This window comes from Chrysochloris asiatica, unplaced genomic scaffold (assembly GCF_000296735.1).
Source record: "Chrysochloris asiatica unplaced genomic scaffold, ChrAsi1.0 scaffold00016, whole genome shotgun sequence".
Lineage (NCBI taxonomy): Eukaryota > Metazoa > Chordata > Mammalia > Afrosoricida > Chrysochloridae > Chrysochloris > Chrysochloris asiatica.
This window is the reverse complement of record NW_006408534.1, coordinates 6825823-6839403: the sequence shown is the minus strand read 5'-3', so window position 1 is coordinate 6839403 and position 13581 is coordinate 6825823. Positions and strand designations below refer to the sequence as shown.

Sequence of the window (13581 nt, the reverse complement as noted above, 5' to 3'; positions counted from 1 at the left end):
TTCCTTTATATGTGGTTCAGAGTTCTGGGACCATCCCCTGAGCCTGCTTGGTCGGGTATTCTGTGTTGTTGTTGGCGGAGCTCTCTGCTATACGTTCACCCGATCCGCCGTCTTGTTTGTTCTCTTTTTCAATAATTTTGAGTTTTGTTTTATATTGTATCCCATTCAGTCCAGAACTTTTTAATGTGGTCCCTTTCAGAGAAGTTGGTAGTGGTAGCTGGGTGCCATCTAGTTCTTTAGGTTCACCCACTCCTTGTAAACCCAATACAGGGTCACTGTGAGTTGGAACCAACTTGACTGCGTTTAACAGTAACAACAGTATTCCACCACATTCATAGGTGTGTTTTCAGCAAGTATCTTTTGTGAGTATGGCATTCTTAGGGGTGTTTTCAGCAAATATCTCATATTTGTGAGTTTGGCATTCCTGATAGAACAAAAAATAAGTTAATTTACATTTCAGGCAGTTTATCAGAATTATACTTCTTTCTAGGATTGCATTGAGATCTAAGTAACTTGAATGATGCTTTTGTTTTAAATGCATGCATTAGCTGACTTCTTATGAAAGCCAAGCGCTGAGATGTATGAAAGTTGAATTTCTTTTGCAGGGCTTTGAGCTTTAAGGTTATCCTATCAACCAGTTCCTGAGATTTATACAGCTAGCTACTTACATTATGTGCCATCTCTGATACCTCAGTCAGGTTTGCATTGCCTTCACCTCGTAGGCATTCCACATGTGAGCTCTGAGGCTTATTGCTTTTATGGCTTTCAGTGCTCTCAGGTCTATGGAAGAGTGGAGTGATCTCTGTGCCTAAATTAATAATTATTTCTAAAAATCATCTCAAAATAATGTTTATAGTGATTTTAGGAAGAAGCAGTAGAATTTGAGGGTTGGGAAACTAGGGTTTTGAGTCTGCTTTGTATTTATTTGGGAAGCACAAATAAAATAAATGTTACAGCGATCACTTTTGCACCAACTTTGAAAACGGTAATTTGCAATCATTGTAAAAGGTATTAGGCAGCTGGAACTAATGTACCTTATGATCAATTTGCTTGTTAACTCTAATTGCTTTAGATCATTTGATTCTAGTACCCTCTGTTGTCATTTCACTTGTGGACTAAATCTCAGATTTTTTAAAGAGAAAGACAACACTTCAAAAAACATCACTTTAGCTGTTGCATGTATTATATACATCATTATTGTTTTTAACTACCATCAAATCTCTTCCAACTCATAGCAACCCTGTGTAGGGTTTCCAAGGAGAAGCTGATGGCTTTGAATTGCAATTTGGTGCTGATCTTGCAGTGCCTCACCAGACGTACACGTATTAGACAACTGAAAATGCCATGGCTTGGGTCAGGCATACATTAGTTCTCAAACTGGTATCTTTGCCCTTGAACACTTTATATAGAGGTCTTTTGTAGCATATTTGCCACTAAAGCGATACATCATTTGATTTCTTGACTGCTGCTTCCATGAGTGTTGATAGTAGATCCAAGAAAAATGAAGTCATTGACAACGTCTATCTTTTCTCAGTTTATCATAATGTTACTTAATGGTCCAGTTGTGAGGATCTGTTTTTTCTTTACATTGAGATGCAATCCATATTGAAAGCTTGGGTCTTTGATTTTCATCAGTAAGTATTTTAAGTCTTCTTTGCTTTTAGGAAGCAAAACTATACCATCCTCATATCACAGATTGTTAATGAGTCTTCCTCCAATCCTGATGCCGTATTCTTCTTTGTATAGTCCAGCTTCTTGGAATATTTGCTCAGCATACACACTGAATAAGTATGGTGAAAGGGTACAACCCTAATGCATACTTTCCTGATTTTAAACCAGTTATAGTATCCCCTTAATCTGTTCAAACAGCTGCCTGTTGGTCTATGTACAGGTTCCTAGTGAGCACAATTAAGTATTCTGGAATACCCTTTTTTGGTAGTGTTATTCATAGTTAGTCATGGTTCATATAGCTGAAAGCCTCTGCATAGTCAACAAAGCACAAATAAACATTTTCCTGATATTCTGTGCTTTTAGCCAAGATCCATATCAGCAGTGATAACCCTTGTTTCATGTCTTCTGAATCCAGCTTGAATTTATGCAGTTTCCTATCGATGTACTGTTGCAACTATATTTTATTTATTTTCAGAAAAACTTTACTTGCATGTGACATTAATGATATTGTTCAGTGATTTCTGCATTCCATTGGGTCACCTCTCTTTGGAATTCTCACAAATATAGATCTTTTCTAAACAGTTGGCCAGGTAGCTGCATTCCAGAGCTCTTGGTATAGATGAGTGAGCGCTTCCACTACTTTCAGTACATTGAAATATTTCAGTTTGTATTCCATCAATTCCTGGAGGCTTGTTTTTCACCAGTGTCTTTAGTGCTGCTTGGACTTCTTCTTTCAGCACTGTGGGTCCTTCATCATATGCTACCTCTTCAAATAGTTGAGCTTCAGCCATTTCTTTATAGTGACGCAACTGTGTATTCCTTCTTTTGGTTCTTTCTGCATCATTAAATATTTTACCCATAAAATCCTTAAATATTGCAAGTCAAGTCTTGAAGTTTTTCTTCAGTTCTTTCAGCTTAAGAAATGATGAGTGTGTTTTTCCCTTTTGGTTTTCTAACTCCACATTTTTTGTACAGCTCATGATCATACTTCTTCTCAAGCTACACTTTGAAATCTTCTGTTCAGCTCTGTTACTTTCTAATTTCTTCCATTTGCCTTAGTTTCTCCATTTCAAACAGCAATGGCATCACAGCAACTTGCAAGCCACCACAGTATGACAAACTGATAGACAAGTGGTGATACTCTATCCTAGACTCCCCCATTGTCTTGGTCATTTCTTATTTTTCATTTATGTGTACAAATGTTGACTCTGTTTTTGAAAAATGCAAAGATTTATATATATACAGCCCTGTGCAATGCTCCTGTAAAGATTTACAGCCTCAGAAACCTTGTGCAGGGTTACAATGAGTCGGAACCGACTCCACGGCACTCAACAACAGCAACAACAATACAGTACAGTTCTCTCACTGTAAAAATTCAAAGTCTATTTTAATGATTAAAGAAATGTTTTTGCGCAAGTGCTTTTTGTTCTGAAACACTTGTGAATAGATTCCAACTCTCAACCTGCGTTCAACAAAACAAAACATTTCTTGGTCCTGCACCATCCTGTCATAATTATTACTTTTCATGAACCCATTATTTCAGCTGCTGTACCAGTCATCTTGTTGAGGGTCTTCCTCTTTTTAACTGACCCTCTACTAAGCATGATGTCCTTCTCCAGGTACTGCTTTCTCCTGATAGCATACCCAAAGTATATTAGATAAGGTTTTCCCATACTCATTTCTAAGGCGTGTTCTGGCTGTATTTCCTCATGATGGATTTGTTCATTCTGGCAATCCGTGGTATTTTTAGTATTCTTCACCAGCACCACAGTTCAAAGGCATCAGTTCTCTTCCGTTTTCCTTATTCAGTGTCCAGCTTTCACTGGACATGCATATGTTGTTGTTAAGTGTTGTGTGATTGAAATTACCACGACTTGAGTCAGTTGCACCTTAGTCATCAAAGTGACATCTTTGCTTTTTAGCACTTTAAAGACTTTTGCAGCATATTTCACTACTGAAATACATCATATTTGATTTTTTCAACTGCTGTTTCTGTGGGCATTGATTGTACTTATTCCATTATTTAGATATACTATGATTTATTCATTAAGTCACCTGGTATTTCTGCTATTACAAACAAAGCTGCTCTGAACTTTATGTAGGAGTTCTTATATGGGCATAGGTTTTGTTTCTCTTGGATAAATACCTGGATTAGAATAGCTGAGTCATTGCCAGACTTACAGTGTAGTTGTACTGTGAGAAAATGACTTAGCTTCCAAGTCAGAATTTGGTCTGCTTGTTTGTTACCATACTTTGTTTTTGTTGTTAAGTATATACATAGTAAAACATACACCAATTCAACAATTTTTCCTCTACCCCGCTTAGTGACATTGATTACATTCTGTGAATTGTGTAAACTATTCTCATCCTCTTTTTCTGAGTTGTTCTTTGTTTATTAACATAAATTCACTGCCCTCTTAGGTTCCTATCTAGTCTCCTTAATTGCTCCAGGGTCACTATGTGTCCGAACTGACTCAGTGGTACTTAACAACAACAACAACAATGGACCTTAAAAGAGCATAGTGCTCATGGCAGGCTTTTTTTTTGCTAGTTAAATTAAACTATTGTTTGTTTTTAAGAAGACTTCTGAGAGTATTTTTAGTTTAAGGTTTAAAAATTATCTCAGGGCATTAATTTCTGAGATTCATTTAACCTTCATAACTCTAGGAAGTCTGGAGTCCACAAGAATTTGAAAATCTGTTGTATATTTTCCTTCTTTTGACCACTATTCATTTTTCTATGGACTTTTTATCAAAATGTTTAAGCAATGGTAGCCAGGCACCATCCATTCTGGTCTCATGTCCAAGGAAGCATTGTTCATGGAGGCAGTTAGCCATACAGTCCAGTTATTCCTGTTCTTGCTCTTACTCTGACTCTGTTGTCCCAGATGAATAGAGACCATTTGTAGCTTGGTGGCCAATCACAAGCTTTTAAGATCCTGGACACTGTTCCTTGAACTAGGAGGTAGAACAGAAGCACTACACATGTTATTAAGTTAATTAACTGGGATCTTTCATGAATCCATGACCGTAAACCTCCAAACCAAGAGACCAAACTCTATGATGTTTTTGGTGGTACTTAAGTAGCCTCAGTAGCTACACTTGGTTTTTCTGCCTTTGTTATATATATATATATATATATATATATATATATATCTCACACAGCTTTTGCCAATTCAACTTTTTACAGATTTAAATTAAGATGTACAGCTTATTGATAGCAATGATTATAATCAATTGTGCAAGCCTACTATAGTCAATGTGATATTTCTATCACTGTTAACCTCCCCCCTTTCCTTCCCTCTCTCCTGTTCATGTTGTTGTTGTTTAGTGCCTGTGAGCCGGTTTTGACACATTGCAACCCTGTATAGGGTATCTGAAGAGCAGCTAGTAGGTTTGAACTGCTGACCTTGCAGTTAGCAGTCTATTGCTTATCTTACAGCACCACACCAGGATAACCACTAGTTAACTTTGGTCTCTATGTATTTGCTGTGTCTTATCTTTTTATATAAGTCATAACACTTGTCCCTTTGTGGCTGACTTATTTCATTCAGCATAATGCCTTCATGCTCCATCCATACTGTAGTATGTATCAAGACTTCATTTTTCCTACTGGCTGAGTAGTATTCCATTTTATATATGTACCACACTTTGTTTATCTTTTCATCTATTGACAGCCATTTAGATTGCTTCTACCTTTTTGTTAATGTGAACAGTGCTCTAAAGAACACTGGTGTACAACTCTCTGAGTCTGTGTTTTCAAGTCTTTAGGGTAGATATCTAGGAGTGGAATTGCTGGGTCAGGTTAATTGACTTTGAGGATTGATAGATAAAATGTACATCCAAAGCATTTAACCCAATACCTGTCCAGGAAGTGATAGAGGTTATTTTTGTGATACAAGTTTAATACATATAAATTAGGGATCTTTTCTAACAGATGTCTGAGATAACTAGAAAACTGATTGAAAGGTAAATCTCACACCATATGAAGATGCATTTTGATCTCATATTATCATAAACCTAAAATGATGAAGCAGCCTAATCTTACTAGCCAAAGGTATCAATAAATACATACATCTTCAGTGTCAATCAGTACTTTCTACTGTCTGAAAGTAGATATGATCATCTTTGACCTAACTTTGTCAGGTCTAGAGATATTTATAGTAAATATATTTTTACTAATTTTTCACCATTTTGTAGTTTTTCATATTTGAAATCATGTTTAGAATTAAATTTACTTTAGAGTATTATTTAATTGCTTGCTCATTTTTATACTCTGCTTTCTATCTTGTATTTTCAGCACAGACACATTTGAAATCTAATGATACAGGCATACTACAAATGGATTATTAGAGGAACAAGGCCATAAAATCAATGTTTAAAAGCCAGAAACTCCATGGAAGTTGATCATCTTAGAAGAGGGATGTAGAAAGCATTACCTAATTTAAAATGTGAGTTCAGGGAAGGTAGATTCCCTAACTTTGTATAGCATTTAGTGCCTTGCAGAAGGTGAAATTCTAAGAAATAGAAGTACTTGCTAATTAAATTATAAAATTTTTTTTGTATAACCGTTGTGTTCACAAGGGCACACTAAGTAAATACAGTATTTGTGATACAATCAGTTTATGTAAAGTTTGCATCTGTTCATCTTTTTATTCATTCTCATTTAATAGACACCTACTTGTAGCATTACCCTGTTTGTGTTCCCTTTCTCCTATGAAGATTAGAAATAATATTGAAGGAGCTGTTTGTGTGTCTTTTCCAATGTTAACTGTCTACTTTCGTTGTCTTATCCATAGTGCTGTAGTTAGTGTCATAATTAATGAGTATGTGGACAGCAGTAATATATTTTAAACTATCATTGAGGTTCTGTTTTTAGAGTACAACTAGGTCTGTAATGCAGATGATTTTTATGATTACCTGAACTAATATCTATCACACCAAAATGAAAAACAGTTTACTTTTTATTGAGAAAGAATGCATAATGTTAAACGTTCATGTCATTGTTGCTGTTTTTCTTAAGCCAGTTCTAAAATTGGAAACCTGATATAAGAATGGAACTCTAGAAAGCTAGGTTCTAATATTATGGACTAGGTTTTCACAATAGAGTATGTTCAGGGATTACTCATGTCTGCTACAAGAAGGCAATACTGATAATGCAAATGGGATTTTAGGCAGAAGATAGTATAGCAAAGCTATGCCAGTATGCACAGATTCTATCTATAAACCTGCCAGACTCACAGCCCTTGTCTGAGAAATCCAGGCTATAGAAAGAAAGTCCTTCAATGAAAAAGACAAGTTGTATATGATTTTAAATAACATGGTAAGTTGTACTGTCAGTAATCAGTTCATTGCTTGGTTGGTTGGTTATATGCTATGAGTTTTCATATGCTAAGCTGAGAAAGTACACCCACAAAGAAGATATCCAGACGTTTTCTTTGCTCCCTCCCATCCTTGTTCTCCAACTCATAGCAACCCTGTACAGGGTTTCCAAGGCTGTTCATCTTTATGGGAGCAGAAAGCCTCATCTTTCTCCCATGGAACAGCTGATAGTTTTGAACTGCTGACCTTGAGGTTACCAGCCCAACTTGTAGCCACTACTCATTAATCAGTTCATAACAGTATGAAATAAATGCCAGAAAAATGACTGTTTTGAGCATCCAAAATTGAGAACAAAAATACATGCAAAGAATCAGACATTAAAAAAAAAATTTTTTTTTTTTGAGTAATACTAAAAGAAGGGATATAAGAAATATTGATAAGCAGAGAAATCTGCAAACTTAAAGTGAGGTCTAAATAAGTTTTTGTGAAGCTTAATAAATGTATTAGTTACACTAATAATAGCATGTTAGAACCATTAGATGATTTCTTCAGATCTATGAAGGGAAGCTAAAGGAGAGCCTGCATTTTGGCTGGGGAAGGATTGCTTGGTAGGTCAATCAACATTGATCAAATTATTGTAGTTTAAATGTTTATCAAAGATGGAAGGGCGAAAAAAATTAGGGGATCATTTAACAAAGTGAGGTATACAATTTTCAATACACAAGAGTTAGGGGTAGGGAAACTTTTATTAAGGCCCAGATTGTAAATATTTTTGGCTTGCTGGCCATACAGTTTGCCGCAGCTACTTCACTGTGCCATTGTAACACAGAAGCAGCCATTGACAATATGAGGGGGCGTCAAAAAGTTTGTGGAAAAAAACAGAATTAAAAGGTAATGAAATTGTTCCAGAACTTTTTTAGGCATAAACAATGGGTGTGACAGAGTTCCAATAAAGCTTTATTTATGCACACTGAATTTCATAATTTTCACACATCATGTAATATTACTAACTTCTGGGCCATACCAAATCAAACAGAAGTGTTGATTCTGGCACTAGAGAACAAGGGTGGAAGGGAGCAAAGAAAACATCTGGCTATCTTCTTTGTGGGTGTACTTTCTCAGCTTAGCATATGAAAAGCTTCTCAACATCCATCCTAGGAAATGAAAATGGAAACTGCTATGCTTGAATCCCAGTAGTGAAAATGATAAGGACTCCTAAGATCAAGTGTTGGTGAAGATATTAGATAGAGCAACTGGAGCTCTCAGACCAAGGGAGCTTTAAAAAGTCCATGGAAAATGGAATGAAAAGATAATGGAATTTTTCTTTTTTAAGTCCCTTTGTATATTATGGAAAGGAGTGTCGACTAATACAATCACTGCGAAACAGCTGGCATTATCTACTGTAGCTGATTATTCATGAACCTACTCCTGGTGCTGTGAAAAATGGAACCACCTATGCCATCACTCTCACAGCTCTCTACTCAACTAGGCTTGATAATTAATTGCCATGACCACACAGAACTCAGATACCTACTCACTGTTAGGGAAAGTGGCAGGTTACAATGCAGGGTCAGAAATGCTCAGGGCACTTCCAGGGTTCTTCCAGTCTGGATAGTCCGTCCTTAGCTGTGCCCATAATGCATGCCTGCCTCTCTCTGCTCAAGCAATATTACAATGTTCTTTTAGGGCTACTGATAAATGCCAACTGGGCACACCATTCCACCATATAAGCCTCAATCTGAAGACACTTGGCTCTAGCTCCGTGGGTCAATAAACCTAGCTTGGAGGTACCCCACTCTGTAGGCAAGCTTCATGCCCAAAGTCTCTCAGCTTTACTTGCCCTATAGGCTGGGATGCCCATCACTGTGTCTGGTGCTCAGGCTCTTGGTGCTGCAGATCCTCCTCTGCCACTCCTCCAGTGTCACAGCTTTCTATCCCTGGGTCAAGGAGGCTCAGTGTGCAGGGATCTCAGGGTCCAAAGGGCACTCTCCACTCCTGATTCTTCTTTGTTGGTAGTAAGATCCCCAGTTCCTGCTTCTGAGGCAGCGCATATTAAGCCCATGTTCGTTTCCAAATGCTGTTAACCACTCACAACTGAATCATATCATCGTATCAGCATCTTCTCTTACCTCTCATACCCAGTCTAGCAAGGCAAAAACTTTGGGTAGAAGAGCCATATGAAGTAATTATCTGCACTGTATTACTCAACAGATTTGAATACTCAATGACAGGTAAAATATAATTTGATGAATTTGATCTATACTTATGGATGTAGTAGCTCAAAATACCAACTGAGAGGAAAGGAGTCTTCACATCAAGTATCAATCCTATCCTTTCTGTATACAGGGTAGATAGGGATGGGCAAGGGCAACTTAGACATTGGCTACCTAAAATGAGGGGGTGATAAAGGCATGAAGTGACTGGGTTATAACTTTTCAAGAGGGAGTTTAGTTTCAGAGTGTGCAGGGGGGAAGGTAGAATCCCCACTGAATAGTTTTCATCCTGTCTGTACAGGTCTGATAAAAGGAGATGGGGATAAGATTCTTATGATTCAATAGTGAATAATATCATGACTAATAGCGACTGTCACAACTGTAAAGATAGAAGTTTTGTAACAAAAATGGGGGAGTAGTTAATCTTACATTCCAGAAACAGAGGACCCTAGAACAAGGGAGAAGCACATGGACGGAATGCGGAGCCCTATCCAAAGAAACAGTGACGCCAGAGATGAAGGCAAAGATGAGGACAGAGAGAGAGAGAGAGCAGCTGAGGACTCTAGACACATGGAAAGAGAAAAATTGTGTGCTGGGGGGAGGGGGACTTGCAGAATATGCCCTTTGGTTGTTTAAATTATTATATATTACTGTTTTTGTGTACATCCCTCCCCACCCCCCCAAAGAAAACAGGGATTAGAAGTAAATACTGTTGAATGATGATGCACAGAGGAGATTGTACTCATTGCAATGAAACAGTGAGTGCAAAACCAGTGTTCTTCCATGTAAACTATCACTCAATTCACAATAAAAACTTAAAAAAAAAAGATTGGTATAAGAATCTTCATGTTTTATTCTTAATGGTGGAGAAATCTCCATCAAGAGCATAAATTGTGATATATTCATACAGTTGACTAAGCAGTAATTCAAAGAAGGGAATATTACAATAGCATGATGAATCTTGTAGACAAAATGTTATTCAGTAGCAGTCAAAGACAAAAGAACCTACTGTGTGATTCATTTATATGGTTTATGGTGATAAAAGTGGTTTCTTTTCGTTTTAGGGAGTCTTGACTTAGAGGGCCCATATTAGGATGCTGGAAATGCTTTGTATCATAGTCTGGCTGGTGGCCTTATTGAAGAGTGGGAAATCAGGGTTTCTCAGCACCCCACCTCAACAGGTTCACTGGATCAGACAGTCAAATGAACACTCGAGGTGCAGTGAGGAGATGGTTCATTCTTTTATTCAGCAAATCAGTGGTCGGTGCAAGGGAAGGGGTCTCAGGTAGTCTCTTGCCCTTTTTCCCTCTCTAGCTCTCAAAGCTTTCTCAGGCTCTCTTCCTTTCATCTCTTTATTCTCCCTCTGTTTGCTCCATTCTCCCTTCTGTTTCTCTGTTCTCCCTCCCCTCACATGGGGGAGGTCCTTAAGTACTACTACAGAACAAAGGAGGCATCTTTCCATACATGACTCACAGGTTATATAACAGTGTGACATCATTCTAATATGGTGGCCATGCACAGCAATGACTTAATATTCCCTGGTTTCCGTCGGATCCACCGAGTCACCCCCAGCTAGAAGGAGAGGGTCCCTGATAAGCTATAGCCATTCCTTGGTTGTTGGCACCTTCTGGCCCAACATGGCCACACACACATATGTTGTTGTTGTTAAGTGCCATCGAGTCGGTTCTGACTCATAGAGACTCATAGGGGTTTCTAAGTAGCTGCTGGTGAGTTTATAGACGTATGTAACAATTCATTAAGTTCTACACCTGCACAGTTAATTTTTGCAATATCTACATATTTTAGTGTTATTGTAATTCAATAAAAAAGTTATAGAAAAAGTGTACCCACTAATTTAGAATTCTGTAAGTGTTATATACTAAATTCTAACTTATTCAAGCACCCTTTTCTAAGCCTTGCATTTTTTTCCATTCTTCATTCTATTTTTGCCAATGAGGGGGCTTTAAAAAGTTTGTGGGAAATTTTCAGTATCTTTTAGTTCCATTTTTCCATGAACTTCTTGAAGCCCCCTCATATACACCTATGATTCAATCATTTTGTTTCAAAATACGCTTCATGTTTAAAGTGTAAGTCTTTCCTGCTTATCCCTTTATTACAGAATTGTCTAGGATATTCCTACCTTCTTATAATTATAATCTTCAGAATCAAATAGTCAAATTATTAAATAACTTCATGACATTGGAGTCTTGACTAGAATTACATGAAACTAATAAAACACTAGATTGGAGGTCATTGGCATCTGAGTTGAGTTCAGAAACACTGTATATCTGTCTCTCTGTTTCTTCTCAGTTTCTTAGTTGTCTTCATGTGGCTCCTGCAATTTTTTAATGTTTATTTTGGTACGTTTTTGTTTTTCTATTGTGAATGAGACCTTTTACTACAGTTTTTGGTCCTTGTTAGAAGATCCTTGATTTTATTATAGCTTGATAATCATAATAATGGTAATAGTTGCTATCTATGGAACACTGTCTTAAAGAATTACCCTTACCTTATTTACATTTCACATAACCCTGATGGGGTAAATACTATTACAACATTATGCCTATTTTGCTTATGGGAAAATAAGGAACAAAGGCTTAAGGCTGAACAGCTGGTATTTGGTTAGAGCTATGACTAAGTCAGACAGTCTCATTGCAGAGCCACAATGCCAATCACATTGCATTGTGGGCCTAAATGTCCTCAGATGAGAGAGGAAAGATATGTGAGAAGACACAGTTTGGGATCAAGTCCAGTGTTGGTGGATATGACTGACAATATAGTAATAAGTAAAAATTGCATGGATATCAGCAAGACCTATACAAAACTCGTTTTTGATACATGCTTATTTAAATTTGTAGAATATATTACTATAGTTTTTGCGTGCATATGAGGTTATTCAGCGTTTCTCATACTTCGAACATATTGTCAGGAGGGTCCAGTAGTTGGAGAAGGATATCATGCTTGGTAAGGTGGAGGGTCAGAGAAAAAGAGGAAGACCCACAATGAGATGTATTGGTCAAGTGGCAGCATCAATGGACTCAAGCGTGGCAATGGTAGTGAGGTTGGCCCAGGATTGGGCACTGTTTCCTTCTGCTGTGCATAAGGTCACTGTGGGTCAGTACTGACTCGATGGCACCTAACAACAACAATTATAGTTTAGAATGAGTTAAAGCAAACTAATTTCTGCAATTTTGTTTTAAATCTTCAGCATATGATTTTATAACCACTCAGCATATTCTTAATGTACTACTGGATTTACCAAATGACGAAAGCTATTTCTTACTAGTGTTGTTTGCAGCGAACCACCACTCATCCGTCCTAGCTCAAAAACTGAAAGTGTATTATAAAGTTACACATGGCAGTAAAGGAAATGGACTCTTGTAATGTCCAAGACGTGGATTCATAGATCGGTGCCAACTTGTAAATTCAAAAACTGACTTTAATTCTTTATTAAAATCTGTAAGTGCTGCGGTAGTAAGAGTTTGTAGACCACCATTATGGTATGCTATATTTAACTTTGGGAGAAACATGAGGCTTTCTGCTTCTGAAAAAGATTTACAGCCTCGGAAATCCTATATAGGGTCGCTATATGGGTTGGAACCGACTTGATGGCACATAAAAACAACATGACATCTTGAACTTACTTCAACTACTTCTGCCTCTGTATCTGCATCTTGCCCATCCATTTCACTTTATAATGTCAACTGTTTGTTTTCTCCTTGGTGGTGTGTGCTGTAGAGTCAGTTCCAACTCATAATGACCCTGTATAGGATTTCCAAGATTGTAAATCCTAGCGGAAGCAGAAAGCCTCATCTTTCTCCTGCAGAACTGCTGATAGTTTCGAACTATTGACCTTGAGGTTAGCAGCCTGACTCATAACCACTATGCTACCAGAGTTCCTTGCCTTCTTCGTAGCCCCAGGTGAAATGTATGAGAGAGAACATTTGGTTACTTTACTGTGCTTGGGCCAAGTTTTCCATGCTTTATAAGCTGTTAAACAATTGAAACTAACTACCTTAAGTCTGGAATCTCCCACAGGGCATAGTCACTGTGTCCAGGGAGGACTAGACAGTGATGTAAACAGGTCTGCCTGGAACAACCTTCTTCAGCAGTGAGGTTGATTTTGTTCAACAGCCATTGCTTGTTTTCCCTTTGAAATACACAGCTTAAAGATGGGGCTGACCTTGTAACTAGCAGTGGTGTTTAGAAAGGGAGGTGTTAAAGGAAAATACTTGTATAGGACCTGGTAACAAGCCTTTACTTACAAACTTGATGATAAGCCTGATAACAGATAGTTTTACCTGTCTTATAAAAGTATCTGTTTAGATAGGAGTTTTAAAGGGTTTGATGAGTGGCCAAGAAATACTATGGTGGTC

General features: G+C 37.5%; 1 protein-coding gene across 1 annotated transcript in view; it reads left to right on the top strand.

The window, feature by feature from the left end:
- The window catches only part of LCLAT1 (lysocardiolipin acyltransferase 1), a 301927-nt gene that overhangs the window by 189416 nt on the left and 98930 nt on the right, over positions 1 to 13581 (top strand). The window lies entirely within an intron of this gene.